The sequence below is a fragment of the Schistocerca nitens genome, chromosome 1, assembly GCF_023898315.1.
Source record: "Schistocerca nitens isolate TAMUIC-IGC-003100 chromosome 1, iqSchNite1.1, whole genome shotgun sequence".
NCBI classification, from domain to species: Eukaryota; Metazoa; Arthropoda; class Insecta; order Orthoptera; family Acrididae; genus Schistocerca; species Schistocerca nitens.
Window position 1 is genome coordinate 755,485,222 of NC_064614.1, and position 20,610 is coordinate 755,505,831.

The window sequence follows — 20,610 nt, forward strand, 5'->3', positions numbered from 1 at the left end:
TCACATAACTGATGAGGAGGTACTGAATGGAACTGAGGGAACAAGAAATCTGTGGCACAACATGACAAAAAGGGGGGATCAGTTGGTAGGACACATTCTGAGACATTGAGGGACCAACAGTATAGTATTGGAGGGCAGTACATGTGTCTGAGAGGGGGGGAGGGGAGGTAAAAATTGTAGAGGGAGAGTGAGAGATGAACACAGTAAGGAGACTCAAAAGTATATAATTGCTGTAGTTATTCAGAGATGAAGAGGCTTGCACAGGATAGAGCAGCATGGAAAGCTGTATCAAACCATGTTTGGACTGAAGATCGCAACAACTAATTAGGACATTGATTCAACTGTTGGAATTTCTCAATGTTTCTTCTTAAATCAGTTGCATGATGTATGTCCTTCTCCAAATTTTGAACAAATGCTTTCTAAATGAAACATTTCTAAGATTTGAAGGTTCCCATACATTATGCTAAGCACTGATATAAACAGATTATCATTATTAAATTATTGTTATTGCTTCTAATATTTTTTTTTTTTTTTTCATCTGTGGGATATTAAAAGGAGGGATGACGCCAAGTTATTTTTGACAGGAGGGGTAGGAGGCACCAGACAAACTGTGAATCTCCTCCAATTGAACCTGTCAGTTCATGGAATCTTTAAGAGTAAGAGAACGAACTCTTACCAATCTAATATCAAACATACCAGTGAGAGAGATAGTATAAACACATCTGATAAACCTGAAAGCATAGAAAATATGGAAAGTAATGGCTGTAGCAAAAATTTCTATATAAAAAAAAAACCTTCTACAAAGTCAGAGATGTATCTCTTTTGTCATAAACCAGGTTACTGTATTTGCAACTACAGATAACAATATCCTGAAAGTGCAATGTAAACATCAAACACTGAAGAAGCTCTCATTGGGAAGTAATGTTAACTGCAAGAGAGCAGCTGCGGAAGTATGGTACATGGATTCAGGAGCAACCAATTACATGTTGAATCAACAGTCCCAGTTTACCTCACATGAAGGATTTTCAGGTGCAGTATCTGATTTTATTGGTGATGGGAAATGCATTCACGCTTTTGCATCTGAGCTATCAGTATTCTGGCCTACATTGGAAAGGAATAAAAACAGAAGTATATTGACAATATTTTGCATGTGCCAATGCTACCTTAAAACCTGTTTTTCTTAGTTGAATCCCTAAATAGACATAGGACACACCAGTCTCATGATAAAATGTGTATGTCTTTAAATGCTCAAGTTACTGCTAGTGAACCTCTCTTTTCATGACAAGAAGAGTGTCACATCAGAATACCACATAAGTTAATCAAGTTTTGAGAAGTGTCAAGATAAGTTTTCAAGATCAGGACTTTCAGAGTGAATACTGAATTATTGTTAAATTGCAGGAAGTAGAGAAGATGGTTGTACTTAGAGGATTGTGTACTTACAAGCGAACCTCCCCATCACACCCCCCTCAGATTTAGTTATAAGTTGGCACAGTGGATAGGCCTTGAAAAACTGAACACAGATTAATCGAGAAAACAGGAAGAAGTTGTGTGGAACTATGAAAAAAATAAGCAAAATATACAAACTGAGTAGTCCATGTGCAAGATAAGCAACACCAAGAATAATGGGAGCTCAGGAGTGCCGTGGTCCCGTGGTTAACGTGAGCACCTGCAGAACGAGAGGTCCTTGGTTCAAGTCTTCCCTCATGTGAAAATTTTTATTTCTTTATTTTTGCAAAGTTATGATCTGTCTGTTCATTCATTGACGTCTCTGTTCACTGTAATAACTTTAGTGTCTGTGTTTTGCGACCGCACCGCAAAACCGTGCTATTAGTAGACGAAAGGACGTGCCTCTCCAATGGGAACTGAAAACATTTGATCACAAGGTCATAGGTCAATCGATTCCTCCACAGGAAAACACGTCTGATATATTCTATACGACACTGGTGACGGCATGTGCTTCACATGACAGGAATATGTTGTCGACCCACCTAACTTGTACACTTGGCGAATGGGTAAAAAGATTCCTCTACCTTGCCCGATTTAGGTTTTCTTGTGGACGTGATAATCACTCCCAAAAAAGTGATGAAAACATAAGAGTTTGTCACATAAACTGCAGCAAATGAATGCAACAGTTTCACAGTCGCACAGTTTTGCCTGTGCTCTGTCAAAACATATGTTTTTAACATTTTCAAATTTTTCAATGTGTAGACCGTCAAATCCTGCATACGTCCAAGCAAATCTGAACATGTCCTGGAATTTTGGAGAGTGAAGTTAATTATGTGTGAGTGCCTGAACTTTGATAATTGTCTGAAAACAAAAAATTAAACTTTTCACTCGAGGGTATACTTGAACCAAGGCCCTCTCCTTCCGCAGGTGCTCACGCTAACCACAGGACCACAGCGCTTCTGAGCTCACACTATCCTTTATGTTACCTATCCTGCACATGGACTACTCAGTTTGTATATTTTGCTTATTTTTTTCATAGTTCCACACAACTTCTTCCTGTTTTCTCGATTGATCTGTGTTCAGTTTTTCAAGGCCTATCCACTGTGCCAACGTATAACTAAATCTGATGGGGGTGCGATAGGGAGGTTCCCTTGTTAGGAACACATGAATTTTTTGGTTGGTATTTCCATGTGGTAACTGACTTTAGAATCAAATCAAGTAATGTGTATTAAGAGACCAATATAAACAGTTTCCACCACTTTCTACAGTTTTCATTGTTAGGCATAAGGTTACTTTTTTTCACAATTTGTAGATGTTTTCACATTCTACTCATTTACATGATGTTACTGTATCAAAGCTATTTGGCATATACACAGTCCGTCAGGTGAATGTATAAACTCTTTGTCAAGCTCTATCAAGATATCAATATTATCATTCAGTTTGAGCTATGAGTGTATTGTAGTATGGTCTTTGGCTCAACAGATGTTAGTACTTTTATCTTGGTATTGAGGAAAAGGTGGCTAGAGCATGCTTGACATTCAAGCAACATAAATGTATTGTGAAGTGGTTTTTCAAGTTTGATAATGCCATTAAAGTGCAATGGTGGGAGTTTGAAACAGAACTGTTAACCTGTCTAACAATTAAATGCATCATTGACAAGCCTGAATTGCATGGAACAATGTGTGATATTCACAAAGGAATATCAGGAAGACAGCATACTGCTACAAGTCCTGCTTCATCGGCTCTCATGTTGGAAATGTTTGTTAATTCTCCACAGAAGTCTGCTACACAATGTGCATGTGAAGTGGGGGTTAGCAGTACAAGAGGATGAAGAAATCTGAAAGCTGCAAAGTGGAAAGTTTACATTTCACAATTACTGCATGCAAATAATGATGATGATCCTGATCGCCAAATGCAATTTTGCGAATGGTATCAGCAAATCGTAACTGATGATGAACAGTTTGTGATGAAGGTAGTGTGGAGTGACGAGACACAATTTAAACTTAATGAAACCATGAATTGGCATAACAGTGTGTACTGGGCACTGGAAAATCTGCATATTTATGTGGATAAAGTGATCAATCTACCAGGGGTTCATGCGTGGTGTGGACTATCGTCTAGGGGATTAGTAGGGCCCTATTTCTTTTATACTACTGTCAATGGAGAAGTGTGCCTGGAAATGTTATGCAATTTATGGAGCTGATGAAGAGGTCTTCTACCAACAGAATGGGGTGCCACCACACTACCACCTAATTGTATGAGCTTTTCTGGGTGTCAATTTTCCAGGGCACTGGATTGGATGAAAAGGGCCCATTGAGTTCCCTCCGCAGTTGCCAGATCTAACTGACCACATGCCCCCCCCATATTTGCCCTCATGGCCTGTTCAGGAGTATTTTAGTTTTTAATAGATTAGGGGCTGTAATGAAGAGACTGGCAGTTTTGTGTCCTTGCAGAATGGTGGTATCTATACACCAGAGCTGATAGGTTGGGTGCTGACTAGCCACTGCTAATGACATTGGAGTGAGCCTCACAGGAACATGGCATAGTGTAGTGGTGTGGAGGGTGACTGGCACCTGATAAGGTTTCCCTAGAGAGAGCACGGCTAGCACTGACAGTTGCACCAAGCGAGAACTGTAGCAAGTCCATGGCTGGCACCAATGAGATGCTGAGGCAAGGATGTGGCTGGCACCTGGTATGATTGCAGTGTCAATGAAGCCAATGAGCCATTGGAAATGCCATCAGGTGTCGATGGCTGCTGAGAGGTGGCACTCAACGACCATCAGCCATCAGAGGCATGACAATGCCGATGGGCCGTTGTGCCACAATGCGGTGAATTCAATGGGCCACTAGCAGCAGGCATCAGAGGGCTGACAGAAGGTGTCACTTGATAAATGGCAGCCCCTGCCCATGATGATAGCAACCAACTGGCCAGGGATGAGGTGGGTCTGACTGGTGGGCAGTGGAATGTGGCCAGTGTAATTTCCCAGAGGGGTGTGAACTGACTCTCTGATTGATGGGCTGCATACTGCAGCCCTTGTAATTGCAAAGTGCAAAACCTGTCTGCATGCTAGCAGTCATGCCACAGCCTATATAGGCAGGCAGATGGTTATGCATATGTAATCACAAGACCAAAAATGAAGAAATGGTCTGCAAGCACAGCAGTGGTGTTGATAGTGTATGTGCAGCTTAGCAGAGAGCTGGCACCTTCAGAGGAGATTTATCTGTGTCCCAGCCGTATTAAAACTTGCAGGACATGGGTGTAGTGCTGGCTGTTGTACTGGCCAGGTGGAATGGCTGAGTACAGGAACCATCCCCTCTTTAGGAGGAGATGGTGATACCATTTCAGCAGAAGTTGAAAAAGACAAGGATTGAAAAGGAGACACCCGTAGGGCAGAGACGGGGCTCTGGGGAGAGGTTATGCTGTGAGTTCTGAAATGTATGAAGGAAAAGGATGGGCTATAAGGGCAACAGTGGCTGATGGGAGACAGGAGCTTCTCCAATGGCCCCCACCTGAGACACAATCGGCATCTGTAATGCAAAGTGTGCAGATAAACATGCAGAGAGGAATGGAGGGTTGCAATGGAGGGTAGAAATTGCGGAAAAGGCATTACTGAATGTGCCACATGCAGAGGAACATGGAAGGCGGAAAGCACCAGCATATGGATTACTGAAAGGAAGACTGCACATTGCCCAAGCACTCAGAAGAGAAGGTACAGACTGGGAAAAATGCAGTGTGTCTGGTATGGTAAACAATGTGTTTGAGGCATAGAAGCATTGTAGATGACACATAAGAGCACCAGAAGGACTGATGGTTGTCCCATAGCAGTGGGAAATGGTAAGGCAGTGTCAGCAACCAATGGGTGGCATGAGCTCAAACAACAGGAGCCACCCAAGGTATAGCATTGCCAACGGGCCAAGCAGGCATCAATGGTGTCCACAGCTGCTGATGGGAGGTACAGCTTGCGCAACAGCAACCACTGAAGATGCAACTGTGCTTGCAGGGCATCTGTGGCTAATGGGAGACTGACCGTCAGTGGCTGCTGAAGACACAAAAGTGCCAGCAGGGTGTCGGTTCAGAAGCAAGGCATGCATCAAGGCAGTGTTGGGCTGGCCAAATGCCAACGGATAGGCGGGATGTCAGCTGGAGCATCAACGGGCGCAGCCAGAAGCAGATGGACCAGTGCAATGTTGACTAGGCATCAGTGACTGACAGGAGGGGAGCTGAAACAATGGCAGCAGTCAGAGATGTGATGACCATTGGGCTTGGCCAGATCCTGATTAGCTGGAGGGGTATTGGGAAGCACTGACAGACTCAGACAGATTGGAAGGGTCATGGATGGGTAGGACATGGCAGAGCTGTGTCCATATGTCATGAATCAGACAAAGAAACCAGGGACACTGGCAGAACAGCTTCATTGTCAACTTTTGTGTCCTTGTCTGGTGGCAAGGATACATGAAATAAACAGTGGTTTCCAGGTAACATCTGCAGGAATTTTATTGCACAATTAGCACCAAGTTACAACAGATGGCATCTGATGATACCATCAAGAATCCTCCACTGAAATTGGTGGTCACACCTAAAGACATCAGCATGAGCCTTGCAGGAACCCAGTGTACTATTGTGGCACAGGAGCAGCTGGTGACCAGTGAGGATGCTGTGATGAGGGCATGGCTGGTGCCTAGCAAGACACTGCAGTGAGGACACAGCAGATGCAACTAGGATGCAGCTGGTGCCTGGCATGAGCACATTGTTAGTGAAGACAACAAGCCAGCAGCAGCGGAAGGAGATGGTGGCAGACAAAGACACTGGGAACACTGGTTGTGCTGACCACTGTCAGCTACCCAAGGTGTGACAATACTAACGGGCCAGTGGGGTAAAATGTGGCATAGTCATTGGGTCGGTGGTGGCAGGCATCAAGGGCCTGATGGGAGGTGCTGTTCAGTTACTGCCAGCAGCCAGAGATGTAATGATGCTGACAGACCATAAAGATGCATTGTGTCTCTGACTAATGTGTCGCAAGATGCAGGTGGCATAATTGCCCAGAGTCAGACCCATCTGCTGACTGGCTGTCATGCTGCAGCCCGTGTAGACATGGGAATGGATATGCATCACTTGACCGTGGATGAATAAATGGTCTGCAAGTGCAGCAATGCTGTCAATGGGTCATTCACACCTTAGCAGAGAGCCAGTGCCTCCAAAAGAGAAGTGTCTGCAACCCAGTAAGTAGACATCCCACAGAACACAGTTATAGTGTTGGTGGTTATACTGGCCAGCAACAGGGCCAGCTACAATAGTCAGCAAGTTATTTTGCAGCACGTAACTGTAACATATGGGCCACATCAAAATGTAGCAACTGAAAGAAAACATGAAATGTTCTTAAGTTGGCCTGCAAGCAAATGGATTGCCAGCTGAAATGTCAATAGTGTATATTACACAACATTGTCACTCATCTGAACCAGGACAGGTAGAGATAAAGTAATAGCACTTCTTTCTAAGGAAGAAACCAAGTTTAAAAATTATCAGAACTTTCAGTGAACAATTCCAAAAGAAAGGAGATGAAAATGGGGTGTAAAGGCAGAAAAAAGTAGTTTATTTTTCATGACCAAAACACTGAAGACCATTGTGTTTGGTTGCCATGGGCCACATGGAGATGTAAATTTTACACCAAAATAGCAGCACATAGGAAACACCAACATCAAAATTCATGTTTCCTACCTGCAAATAAGTCATCAACTGCACAAGACAGTCATGGAACACAAAGGCCTAGAGAAACCACTGAAGAGATGGACAGTGGTGTATATTTTGAGGACATCAGTGAACAATGCATAGTCACTCAATCTGTTTCTGATATGAACGTCCAGACGAATAGAAATTGACAATAATATCATCTGAGAGACTGCAAATCTGTGAGACTGCCACTAAGACATCATCATAATGTGTCTGCTTTAGAACTCATTGGGTTAGATATGTGTGAAAAAGGAAATACTTGTGATGAAGCAGAAAAATGAAAGAAAAACTGCAATGAACTATGGCATCAGTGAAACCTCCAGTAAATCAGCAAATATTTGATAAATGTTAGGTTTAAAAAATCAGAGTCATTAATTGTGATATTCTTCATTTCGAGGTAAAACCTGTAGCTAGGGTTGGAAGAAAGTTGCAGGGCTGAGTCTCCTTTTTTCTTGAAACAGGCAAGGCTAAAATTGACCAGAAGCAAGGATAAAGAATGGATAACTCTTAGAAATCAAGTGTCATTTTCTAGCAAGATAAAGTTCTATCAAATTCAGAAGTCAAGATGAAGTCAAGAGTGGAAAGTCCATTATCACTGCTACTGCAAAATCCTCTTCTCCATTATTAATGAAACAAAACACATCCACTGGTTGGAACAAGTGAACACTACAAGAATAAGACAGAAATAAATGGGAGTATTATTAAACAAGAAACAAATAAAAATAGTGCCCATAATAAAATTGAAGTCCCAGAAAGTAGCTCTAGGAGGAATGGTAACACTTTCAAATCACTGGCTTTAAAATTCAATTATAACTTCCTAGCCATAAGAGCACATATTGCACCCTTTATTAAACAAGCAAATACAGAGGCATTAAATTTACCTGTGCAGACACTGCATGAACCACCAACAGACATTAGTTTCAAAAATACAACTCCTCAGTATATGACAAAATTCTGTAGGTCGCTAAAAGGTAGAAATTCTGCTGGTTGTAATAGTGTTTGAAGTGGACTATAAAAATCTTGTGCTGACTTGAAATGATTTACAGTAAGTCCTTAACTATATTTTTAATTAATTGATGACTTAGGGAAAATTTCCTGACAGCTGTAAATATGTCATAAAAACATTCACCTGTCCAATTAGAGATATGAAAATCACTTCCAATTACATACTTCTTTTACTCTTTCCAGTCATTTCAAAGCTGTCTGAGAAAGTGACCTATGAATAGAATACTGACTCAATTCACTGGTCAATACTTGTCGGCTACATCTCAGTTTGGCTTTCATAGAGGATTCTCCACAGACTTCACAAATGCACTTCTCATTGGGCTAAAAGAGGAAAATTATAAAAGAGTGCACCAATGATATGATGGTAATAGAAGAAGGCAGCTTGTACTAGTTTCATGGTGAATCATGCAGTAATTTTGAGATTTAACAACAAATTATTCTAGGTATACTTGATACTGGTCAGTATCCATTCCACTTTCTGCTTTGCTTCAGACCGATACTCAATTCATAGGTCTTTCTGTGTGTCTGTGTATGCATATGCTGGTATATTTTTTTTACCTTGCCAAATACTTTGATTGTGTGGATGACAAAATTGTTAAGTTAAAGGCATTAATGGCATCCCTCTTGTGTGTATGGAGCCTTATCTTCACAAAAGAGAGTAGAGGAACTCATTGACAGAGTGTGCCAGGGGTATGAAACTAAACTGTTAAAGGGAGAATGTAACATATCGAGGCCCACGAGGACTGGTTGGCTACTGGACCAAAACTGATTGTTAAAGTATACCTACCATCTACCATTGACTTTCAAGGATGGTTCAAACACTAACCTTTGTTGATCACTCAAGCATTCTAATCAAGGGTCCAGACATGGCTCATATGGTATCTGAACAGGCTTGCAAGTTGTCCACAGGAAATAGTTTAAGTGTCATCTCACAAAGACTTGCATTGTGTGATTTGAAATAATCAAAACTTAAATACTACCATCATGACTAGGTATTAACGCTCATGCAGTAAATAAAGCACATGGAATAAATTTCACGGGATCCTGTCAGATACGAATTTCCCCTTCCTCTGTCCTGTCAACTCCTCCCACTTCACATCCCCTTGTCACCTTCAGTGTTTTTTTTTTTTTACTGTTTGTTTGTTTATTTGTCCAAGAATCATTTTAGTACATTGTTTATACATGTGATAGAGGACAATGGTAAACCTAGTTAATCTACAATACAGTAGTCATTTTGACTACATTGTTGACATAATCAAAATGTGTAATAATGTAGGTTGGTGTTCTACATTGCTTCTACGTGGGATAATAGCAGTTATTAATGATAAGCATAATGTAGACTATATTATGAATTGACAATTAGTAAAATTTGGTAAATGAGGTTTACTTATTACAATGTTCCATAAATTCATTCGAAGAATAGAATTGTGTCCTGCTTCCCATCAGCTGATCAGCTGCTACAATCCTGCCAGCCCATATACCTGCCACCCTCCCTCCCTAGCCAGCAAACTGGCCATCTCCCTCCAAGCCACTAGCTACACACCATCACACCCCCTCCCTGCCTCCCACTTCCCTCTCCCTTTACTCATCCCACCCAAGACTACCCGCACGACAACCAGCCCACCTGCCAAAACATAGCATTGGCGCTATCTGTCTAGCCAGCACCATGGAGGACCATAGGTAGGTAGGTGTGTGTGTGTGTGTGTGTGTGTGTGTGTGTGTGTGTGTGTGGCAAATACATCAAGGAAAAAATGACTGTCTACAGTATATGTCTCTGTATGAGCCCGAATCGCTCCTTAAGTAAAATATACATTGGCGGTAGTAGAATCTTTCTGCAGTCAGCTTCAAATGCCAGTTCTCTAAATTTTCTCATTTGTGCTCCTTGAACAGAATGTCACCTTCCCTCCAGTGAGCCCCAGTTGAGTTCAAATCATTTCCATAATGCTTGTATGTTGTTTGAACCTACCAGTAACAAATCTGGCAGACTGCCTCTAAATTGCTACAATGCCTTCCTTTAATATGACCTGTTGTAGATCCCAAACACTCTAACAGTACTCAACAATGAGTCACACTAGTGTCCTATATGCAGTCTCCTATACTGATGAACCACATTTTCCTAAAATTCTCCAAATAAACCAATTTTGATCATTAACCTTCCCTAATACAATCCTTACATGCTCATTCCATTTCATGTTGCTTCGCAATGTTACACCTAGATATCTAATTGATGTGAACGTGTCAAGCAGCACACTACTAATGATGCACTTGAACATTACAGGTTTACTTTTTCTTACATTTTTCAACATTTAGAGCTAGTTGCTATTCTTCGCACTAACAAGAAATTTTGTCTAAGTCATCTTGTATCCTCCTGCAGTCACTCAACAATGACACCTTCCCACACACCACAGTATCATTAATGAACCAGCTGCAGGCTGCTGCTAACCCTATTCACCAGATCAATTATGTATATAGAAAATAATAGCAGTCGTATTACACTTCCCCGGGCCACTCCTGAGGATTCCTTTGTCTCTGATGAACACTCTCCATCTAGGACAATGTACTGGGTTCTGCTACTTAATAACTCTTCGAGCCACTCATGTACCTGGGAGCCTAATCCATATGCTTGTACCTTCATTAACAGTCAGCACTGTGGCACTGTTTCAAAAGTTTTATGGGAATCTAGAGATATGGAATCTACCTCTTGCCCTTCATCCTTGGTTTGTAGGATCTCATGTGAGAAAAGAGCAAGCTGAGTTTCTAAAACCATGCTGATTTGTGGACAATAGCTTTTGACCTCCCAAAGCAAATTTATTGTACTTGAACAGAGAATGTGTTCAAGGAATCTGCAGCAAACAGATGTTAAACATATTGGTCTGTAATTTTGAGAGTCTGTTCTTTACCCTTCTTATGTACAGTAGTCTCCTGTACATTTTTCCAGTCACTTGGAACTTTGCACTGGGCAAGAGATTCACAATAAAAGCAAGCAAGCTAATGCTGTAGAGTACTCTTTGAACTGGAATTCCACCAGGAACTGGTGACTTATTTCTTTTCAACTCTGTCAGCTGTTTCTCTACACCAGTGATGCTATGTCCTCCATATGGGAGTCTGAGTGATGGTGAAGTGATGGTATGTTTGTATGATTCTCGTTTGTGAATGATTTCTTAAATTTAAAATTTCACATTTACTTTTGTTATCTTCTACTGCCACACCAGACTGGTCAACAAGTGAGTGGATAGAAGCCTTAGACCCACTCAGCAATTTTATATAGGACCAGAATTTTCTTGGGTTCTGAGCAAGATCTTTTGCTAAGGTATGTTGATGGTACTTGTTGTTAGTTTTGTGCATTGATCTTTTTACAGATGCACAAATTTGCATTAACTTTGGCCTGTCATCATTTGTGCAGTCTCTTTTCAACCAAGAGCGAATAGCCTTTGCTTCCTCAGCATTTTTCAAATTTCACTATGAAACCAAGATGGGTCCTTTCCATTCTTAATCCACTTACTCAGCACATACTTCTCCAGAGTATGATTTACGGTCTGTTAAACATCACCCATAATTCCTCTGTGTTGGTTGTACTGGAACTAAATGATGTCAATTCATTGTCTAAACAGGATGCTAACAATTGTCTATCTGCTCATTCAAGAAGAAATATTGTCCTACCCTTCTTGATTGATTTATTAACCGTAGTAATGAAAGTCACTACAATGACATCATGATTAATAATCCCTGTCTCTATACTGATGCTGATGATTAGGTGGGGCCTGTTTGTATCTAAAATACAAATATGCACTCACATCTTGATAAGCTTTCAAAGAGGTGCAAAAATTGGTGACTCTCTTTAAGTATTCAGAATTGTAAAGTTGTGCAATTCCAAAAATGCAAAAACATAGTTAATTTCCCTGTAATTACAACAGCAGTGTTTCATGACTGAATTTTCAAACTTATCAGATACCTGGGTGTACCAGTTTGTGGGGATATGAAGATGGCGGCTACAGTAAAAGTTAAGCAAGTGTCCTTCCAGAAAAACTTAAATTTTGCCGTAAAAAAGAAATCGTGTGAAAATTGCAAAGACGAAATCAAGAAACTGAACGAACGCATAACGAGCTTACAGTTCATAATCGGCAGTTTGAAAACGGACGTTTCGAAAATACAACAAGAAAATAGTGAACTTAACACGCTAAAACTTGTGCGAGATAGTTCGTCCGTTACGGAAAAGTGGTCTAATGTAAAGTGCAAGAACAGTAAGTCCAAAGTGCAAATTCGGAAAACCTGCGAAAGTTACGCAAGCTTTGTGCACGAAAACACATTTCAAGTACTTTCGATCGCCGATAGTGAAAATGCAACTTTCAGTTCGCATGAACGATGGGAAAAGCAAAAAGGCACTTTGGGGATTAAGGTAAGAGAAGAAAATTTACTGAAGCAAACAACTGTGAAGGAGGTCAATATAAATGTGCCGACCAAAAATTGTGTCGAAGTGTGTAGTAAAACAATACATAACGATTCGCAAATTGTGAACTCCAATAACAGGAAACTGTTTGTGTTTTCTGACAGCCATGGTCGTGGACTTCCGAGTAAACTAAAAGAAACAACTAAAACATTTTCGTGTGGTATAGTGAAACCGGGAGCCCCACTTAGCGAAATTAAAAAAATGACCGAATCCGCAGAGGCAAAAAATCTGCATGATAAAGACTTCGTTGTACTTATGGGAGGCGCAAACGATGTCTACAAAAATGAGACAGCGAGTGCAACGCGCGATCTTAAACAGTGTCTGAGGAACCTCACTCACACTAACGTAATACTTGTCAATATTCCGCATCGCTATGATCTTGTAAGATGGTCATGTGTTAACAGAGAAATAGAAAGTGCCAACAGTCAGTTTGCAAAAATCTGCAGACATTTTAAAAACGTGGAATGCGTTGATATAAGCAGTATTGGACGTAGATTCCACACCCAACACGGACTTCACCTGAATGGCTTGGGGAAAGAATATCTGACAAGCCTGATAACCAGGGTAATAAAAAACCATCAAAATAAATTCAAAACCAAAACGATAATTGCATTGCCATCGCCTGACTCCACAACGAAGACGCCTCAAAAAAATTCATTAGAAACTTCATCAGCAGCAGCAAAACATGTAAAAAAAGATCAAATTTTAACAGAAATAACAGTGGACATCGATTTCAACAACAAAGGAACTACTGTTTCTCATCAGCCAAGTATTATTTTAGACGAAAATAACAAAAACGAGAAGACTCCAAGTTCACAAGGAAACACAGCAGCAGTGGTAGAACCAACATTTGAAGTGTCAGAAACAGCACCACCATCAACAACAACAAATAGAAGGCTGTTGGACAGAAGAAATGCTGAGCCTCCTTCTCATCTCAACGATTTTTTATGTGTGGGCCTGAAGAAAAAGAAGGGACAACAGTAGGTAGTGTCAGGTGTCTCCTCTCTCCTGTCTCAAGGCAGACTCCAATGGATTCTCAGTCAGGTAACAGCACTAATAGAATAAAAAAGCAAGAGGAAGGCATCTCTTTCTTTCATCAAAACATAAGGGGCCTCTTAAACAAAACAGACCAACTCCTTATTAACATTAGTGAAAAGGACAGTATAAATAATGCCCAGATTTTGTGCTTAACTGAGCACCATGTTACTGATAAATGTGCCTTGCCATCTATAGTAAGTTATACTTTAGTAACATACTATTGTAGGGAAAGTAAAGATAAAGGTGGAGTAGCAATTTATGTTAAGGATAGTGTAGCATACAAAGCTATAGATATTAAGGAATATTGTGTGGAACAACAATTTGAGGCATGTGCCACAGAAATAACAACTAAATTCTACCCAATAATAGTGTTGGCTGTCTACAGGGCTCCTTCAGGTGACATAAAAACTTTTCTGCATTCAATGGAACTACTACTGTCATGGTTACATTCAAAAGCGAAGGATATTGTAGTATTAGGTGATTTCAATATAAACTTTTTGACAGAAAATAAGAATAAAATAGACTTTGAGATTGTGATGACCTTACACAATCTGACATCAGTAATAAACTTCCCAACAAGAATTACATCCGAGTGCCAAACTATGATAGACAACATTTTTTTAGATGTAAATAGACATCAGAATTATATTGTCAGGCAGGTTATAAGTGGGCTTTCAGATCATGATGGACAAATTCTCACTATTTATGACGTTAATCTGTTCAAAAAAGAATTTCCTCGATGGAAATTCATAAGAGTAATTAATGAAGAGGCGAAAGAAACTTTCAACCACAGGTTGCAGCAAATGGATTGGTCTTTAGTATATAGCCATGATGATGTTGATACTAAATTTAACTGTTTTATAAATGAATTCTGTGCTCTTTTTGAAGAAATATTTCCCAAGAAATGGGTCAGAAACAGGGCCTCCAATTCTGTAAGCAAGCCTTGGATTACAAAAGGTATAAAACAGTCATGTAAAACCAAAAGGGAAACTTATGCTGCAATAAGATTCTGTAAAGATGTAGAAAAATGGGAACACTATAGAATATACTGTAAAATTTTGAAGAAACTAATACAGAAATCAAAAGCCCTTTATTATGAGAAGAAAATAGATAATTCTAATAATAAAATAAAAGCAATTTGGAACATTGTAAAAAAAGAGACAGGAAGAGATACAACAAGTAAAGAAGATATAAATAATATCAGATATGAAGGTATCCTAGTAGATAACCCCAAAACGGTGGCTGAGATTTTTAATAAACACTTCCTATCAGTAACTCAACAGATTGGTTGCAAGCCCGATGTTGACGAAGCTGTAACTCTTTGTCAAGCCGTATATTCAAACAAAATTTCAGAAATGCACCTTAATCCTGTTACTGTAGAAGAAATTCAAAAAATCATCATGTCTCTAAAAAGTACGAATTCTGCAGGGGTTGATAATATATCTAGTAATTTATTGAAATATTCTTGTGTGTGGATAAGGGACATTCTCTGTCATATTTTCAATGCTTCCCTTCAGAAAGGTGTTGTTCCCAGTAGACTTAAGTATGCCATTGTGAAGCCCCTGTACAAAAAGGGTGATAAAGCTGAACTAACTAACTATCGACCTATCTCTTTGCTGACAGCTTTCTCCAAAATTCTAGAAAAGCTAATACATGTAAGAATTACTGTTCATCTCATGAAGAACGAAGTTCTCAGTAAGAGCCAGTTTGGCTTTCAAAAGGGCCGTTCAACAGAAGATGCAGTCTACGCACTTGCAAATGAAGTCCTAGAAACTCTTAATGAAAAAATGCTAGCACTTGGTGTCTTCTGTGATTTATCCAAAGCGTTTGACTGTGTTGATCACCAGATTCTCTTGCAAAAAGCAAAATTAGTAGGAATAAGTGGTGTTGCAGGCAATTGGCTACAATGGTACCTCCAAGACAGGAAACAAAAAGTTGTGTTGAATAGCTTGGGTGGAGTATGTGACACTTCCTCAGATTCTGAATGGAGTTCCATTACATGTGGAGTGCCCCAGGGCTCAATTCTTGGGCCACTATTATTCCTGATTTTTATAAATGATCTACCATCATGTACAAGCCTGCTGTGTAAATTTACATTATTTGCTGATGATACCACAATTTTTATGAGCAGTAGAACAGACAACAATCTTGAGGAACTCATTAATCACATACTCTCAGATATAGTTAATTGGTTCAAGGTGAATGGTCTCTCATTAAATTCCAGTAAGACCAGCTTTATTCAATTCTGTACAAAAACAGAAAAAGAGAGAGAGATAAGTGTGACATGTGGTAATCAACCAATAGTTAGAATGGAAACAACAAAATTTCTTGGAGTGCACATTGACAAGAAAATGAACTGGTCTTCACATATTATTGACCTCTGTAAGAGGCTTAGCTCTGCTACCTATGCTTTACGGGTTGTCACTACATGTGTTGAACCTAACACTGCAAAAGTGGCATATTATGGCTATTTTCATTGTCTCATTGAGTACGGAATTATTTTTTGGGGCAACCAGCCATTAGCAAGGAAAGTGTTCATTGCACAGAAGCGAGCTTTAAGAATTATATGTGGATTGCGCCCAAGAGACTCTTGTAGAAATAGTTTTCGTAATCTTAAAATATACACAACTACATGCCAATATATTTTTTCTCTCATGTGTTTTGTTTGTAAAAATATAGAGATATTTCAACCAAACAGTAATTATCACGAGCATAATACACGGAGGAAGAATGACATACACAGTGAACTCAGAAATTTGAGCTTGGCACAAAAGGGTGTCCACTACACTGGAGCAAAACTCTTCAATGCTCTTCCTCCCAAAATAAAGACAGAGATTCATAACAAGAGTGAGTTTAAGAAAGCACTAAAAATATTTTTGCTAGAAAAAGCTTTTTACAGTCTAGATGAATTTTTAACTAAATAAATTGTAATATTTTAATATTATATAATACAAGTTGACATAATGCCACTATGAATTTTATTTAACCTGAGCTCTGTAACTGTGTGTTCTCCGTATCTGTGTTCTGTAGTGTTTTAATGATTCTAAGAAAATATGTATTTTCTTTTTCTGTATTGCTGCCCAAAGAATTTACTGTATAAATTTTTATATAATTATGTACTCAAATTTCTGTATATGCTATTAGATTATCAGATTGTATTTGTAAAAAACTGACTCGTTCCACGTCCTTGTGTATCCAACACAGTTGGACCTATGGAACACGAAATAAATCAAATCAAATCAAATCAAAAGATCACATCAGCTCAGTCACAGATAAAGCAGGTGGCAGACTTGATAGGTTACTTGGAAAATGCAGTCAGAGTAGAAAGGAGACAGCTCATAAAACCAATCCTACAATGTTGCCCAAGTATGGGGGATCCATGCAAAATAGTTATAATGGGGTATATTAAGCACATATGTAGAAAGGGAGCATGAATGGTCCCATGTTTCTTTGATCCACAGCAGAGTGTCATGGAAATGTTGAAAAACTCAATCTGGAGACTTTTAAATTTAGATACCTACTGCCCCTTGAGAGACTACTTACAAAGTTCGAAGAAACATTTTTAAGTGAATTTACTACAGTCTCTGACGTAACACTCCCACTGGGTTTACGAAGCCAGCTTTAGATAATGACTGCTTTCTTGTGCAGAGGCATTTAAACAGTCATTCTATGCACATATTACATTTGAATGAAATGATAAGAAACTCTGATACATGGTACAGTGGAAATTATGCACTGCTATACACTTCAGAGTTGTTGGTACAACATGTATGTAAATGTAGACGTATCTTTAGATGCCATAGTACCTTCAGCGTAAAAAATTCCCTCTCCAAAAAAGCCAAAATGAACAATGATCCAAATGAGCTTTCATGTTACAATAAAATGTACTGTATCATAATGAAAAAAGTTGTAAAAGAGTTGAGGAGTGTGCACATCCTGTATGAAAGAAATAACTCAGGCAATAAATACTCTGACAGTGTATACTGACACAATAACTACAAGTAACATGTGATATTATTAAAAGAAAGACACGAAAAGGAGCCATAAAATATATTATATGTAACAGTAGCATAATAACAGCCAGTAATTAATTGTTATCTTCACCAATTAGGTGAGAAGACTGGTGCCATAAGTTCAGAAGAGATATATCAAAACCACATGAAAGAAGGAAAAATGTTCAAAAGAATTTACATTATGTCTAATTAGAAAGTTGAGAGCCTCATAATATGTAATGTTTGGGAGTCCATTCATGATGGAAATATATGTTATGGTGCATCAAGTATGACATACTGAAATATTGGTATGAGTCATCTATAACCAATGCAACATGACATTTCAAAATATTTTGAAACATCAGTCACGTTATTACCCTTTGCAGATTATTTTTTTCAGTATGATATCAATAGTAACTACAAATAAAGCACATAATTTGTAAGAAAGATCTTGATAGTTACACTGTAAATGAAATGTAAGGATTGGTGTTTTCATTGCTCATGAATTGTTTCATTGAAAACTACATATACAGTTTGCATATAACTTATAACAGGAAACTGTGCCATTGATAGGAATAAAATATATGAATTAATAAAGGATTTAATAAACTTTTTGTAATATAATTTGATTGGCATCAAGAAAAGCCAATTTTATATATATGACAAGCTTAATTAAACAGAAATAAATCTTATATACAGGGTTTCCCATTTATCTTGACCACCCTAAATAACTGTTTGTCCAGATGCAAATTACAAAATGTTTCAAGCAAATGTTCTTTAACCATCAGGGGGACATCACTCAGCATGATTGTCTTTGTTGTAGTTTTGTTTTTTTACAAAGATATGGACAGTGGTATGACTTTTTTAAATGGCACCCTGTATTTTTTATTCGGTAATTCATTTCCTCTCCTAAAGACCTATTCAAACATGTATCACAGTGTACTATTCAGTGAAACACAACATTATTAATTACATAACACAACACTGACGTTGACACTCCCAGCACTTAGTGCAGGTACTCGAGGTAATGGAACACATTCACGTGCTGATGTTGACAGAGGACAAATGTAAACATAAGTAGAATGCACACCCCTCATTACTGTCAACCATCATCAGTTGAAGAGTTGTGTGAGTAGAATGTACACCAATGAAGAGAAGGCAGAAATTCTACACATTATGGGGAATGTAAGTTACCGGAACAGTAATTGCAATACTGTTTTCTTATGTACATGTACATTTAGTAAAGTAGTTTAGTCCTTTTAAATACTGTTATGTAGAGTAGGCATAGAGTAAAGGCTGTCCTTCCTACAAACTGCATCGACGTAATGTTTCTTTTATTATCTTTGTTGCTGAAGGTAGGCGAAATGCTATGCAGGCAACGGAACTGTGCAGAGGGTGATATCCTGAGAAGAACCCACCTTCCCGATGGATGTTTTCTTGTCTTGTTGTGCTTCTTCAGGAAACAGGGAGTTTCAAACCATGAAAACACAATTCTCATAGTACTTGCACAGATGAAGCTGCCGAAGCTACAGTTCTTGCTTTTGTTGTTATGAATCACATGTGAGCACATGATGGCTTGAACATGAGATTGGCATTCCTAAAACTAGTGTACATCATATTCTTACACATCACTGGTTCCATCCTTACCATGTGCACCTACATCAAGAATTGCCTTGGAATGATTTCCAGAATCATGTACAGTTCTGTCAGTGGGCACAGCATCAAATCCTCGCCAACCCGAACTTCTTTTCCAATGTTCTATTTACCAATGAATGTTCCTCCATAAATGAAGGACAGGTAAATACAAGGAACATACATTATTGGTCCAGCAACAGCCTACGATGGCTTAGACAGGTGGAACATCAACGTCAATGGAGAGTTAATGTCTAGTGCGGGATGCTCGATACTACAATTATTGGCCATTATTTCGTCAATGGTAGTCTAAACAGCACAGTGTATGCCAACTGCCTCAGACGAATTCTTCCTCCTTTTCTGGATGAAGTGCCACTAAGAACCAGAATGCTTATGTAGTATCAACATGGTGGATGTCCAGCACATAATGCCTTGCGTGCACATCATATATGTTCTGAAGTGAGGGTATCCTGCCAGATGGATTGTTCAAGGAGGAACAGTTACTTGGCCTGATAGGTCTCCTGATTTAAATCCTCTGGACTTTTTTCTTTGGGGTGCATTAAAGACATTGTCTATCTTGATATTCCAACAACTCCAGAGGACATGCAAGAACTTATCATGTGTGACTGTAATTCTCTTCAGCAGGCAACACTGGAAGCAGTAAATAATTCCTTCATTCAATGAGTGCACCAGTGTATTGGTGTCCAGGGTCATCACTTTGAGCACCTCTGAATGTTCTTCTCCTGGGCAGTGGTACAGGAGAGTCAAAGTCAATTTTGTGTTATGTTTTTACTTGGTTTTCATTTATTTTCTGACAATTCCAGCAAGTGTACGAGTTTGTGATCCTAGGCTCAAAGTCAATGTTGTGTTATGTAATTAATAACGTTGTGTTTCAGTGAATGGTACTCTGTGACACATTTTTGAATAGGTCTTTAGGAGAGGAAATAAAGTACCGAATAAAAAATACAGGGTGGCATTTAAAAAAGTCATACTGCTGTTCATATCTTTGCAAAAAACAAAGCTACAGCAATGGCAATACATGCTGATTGATGTCCCCCTGATGTCTACAGAATATTTGCTTGAAACATTTTGTATTTTGCATCTGTACAAACAGTTATTTAGTGTGGTCAAAACAAATGGGGCACCCTGTATAACAATGTGAATGTGTTCGTGACAAGATGATGCACCCATTACTAATTTGTAACTGCAAATGGATTTATTCCATAAATACAACAATATAGATCATTCAAGAACATTCTTGCTGGCTATATAAGCTAGATCTGAAAAGGTATAGTGCAGTATTAATTATAAATTTATGTGAT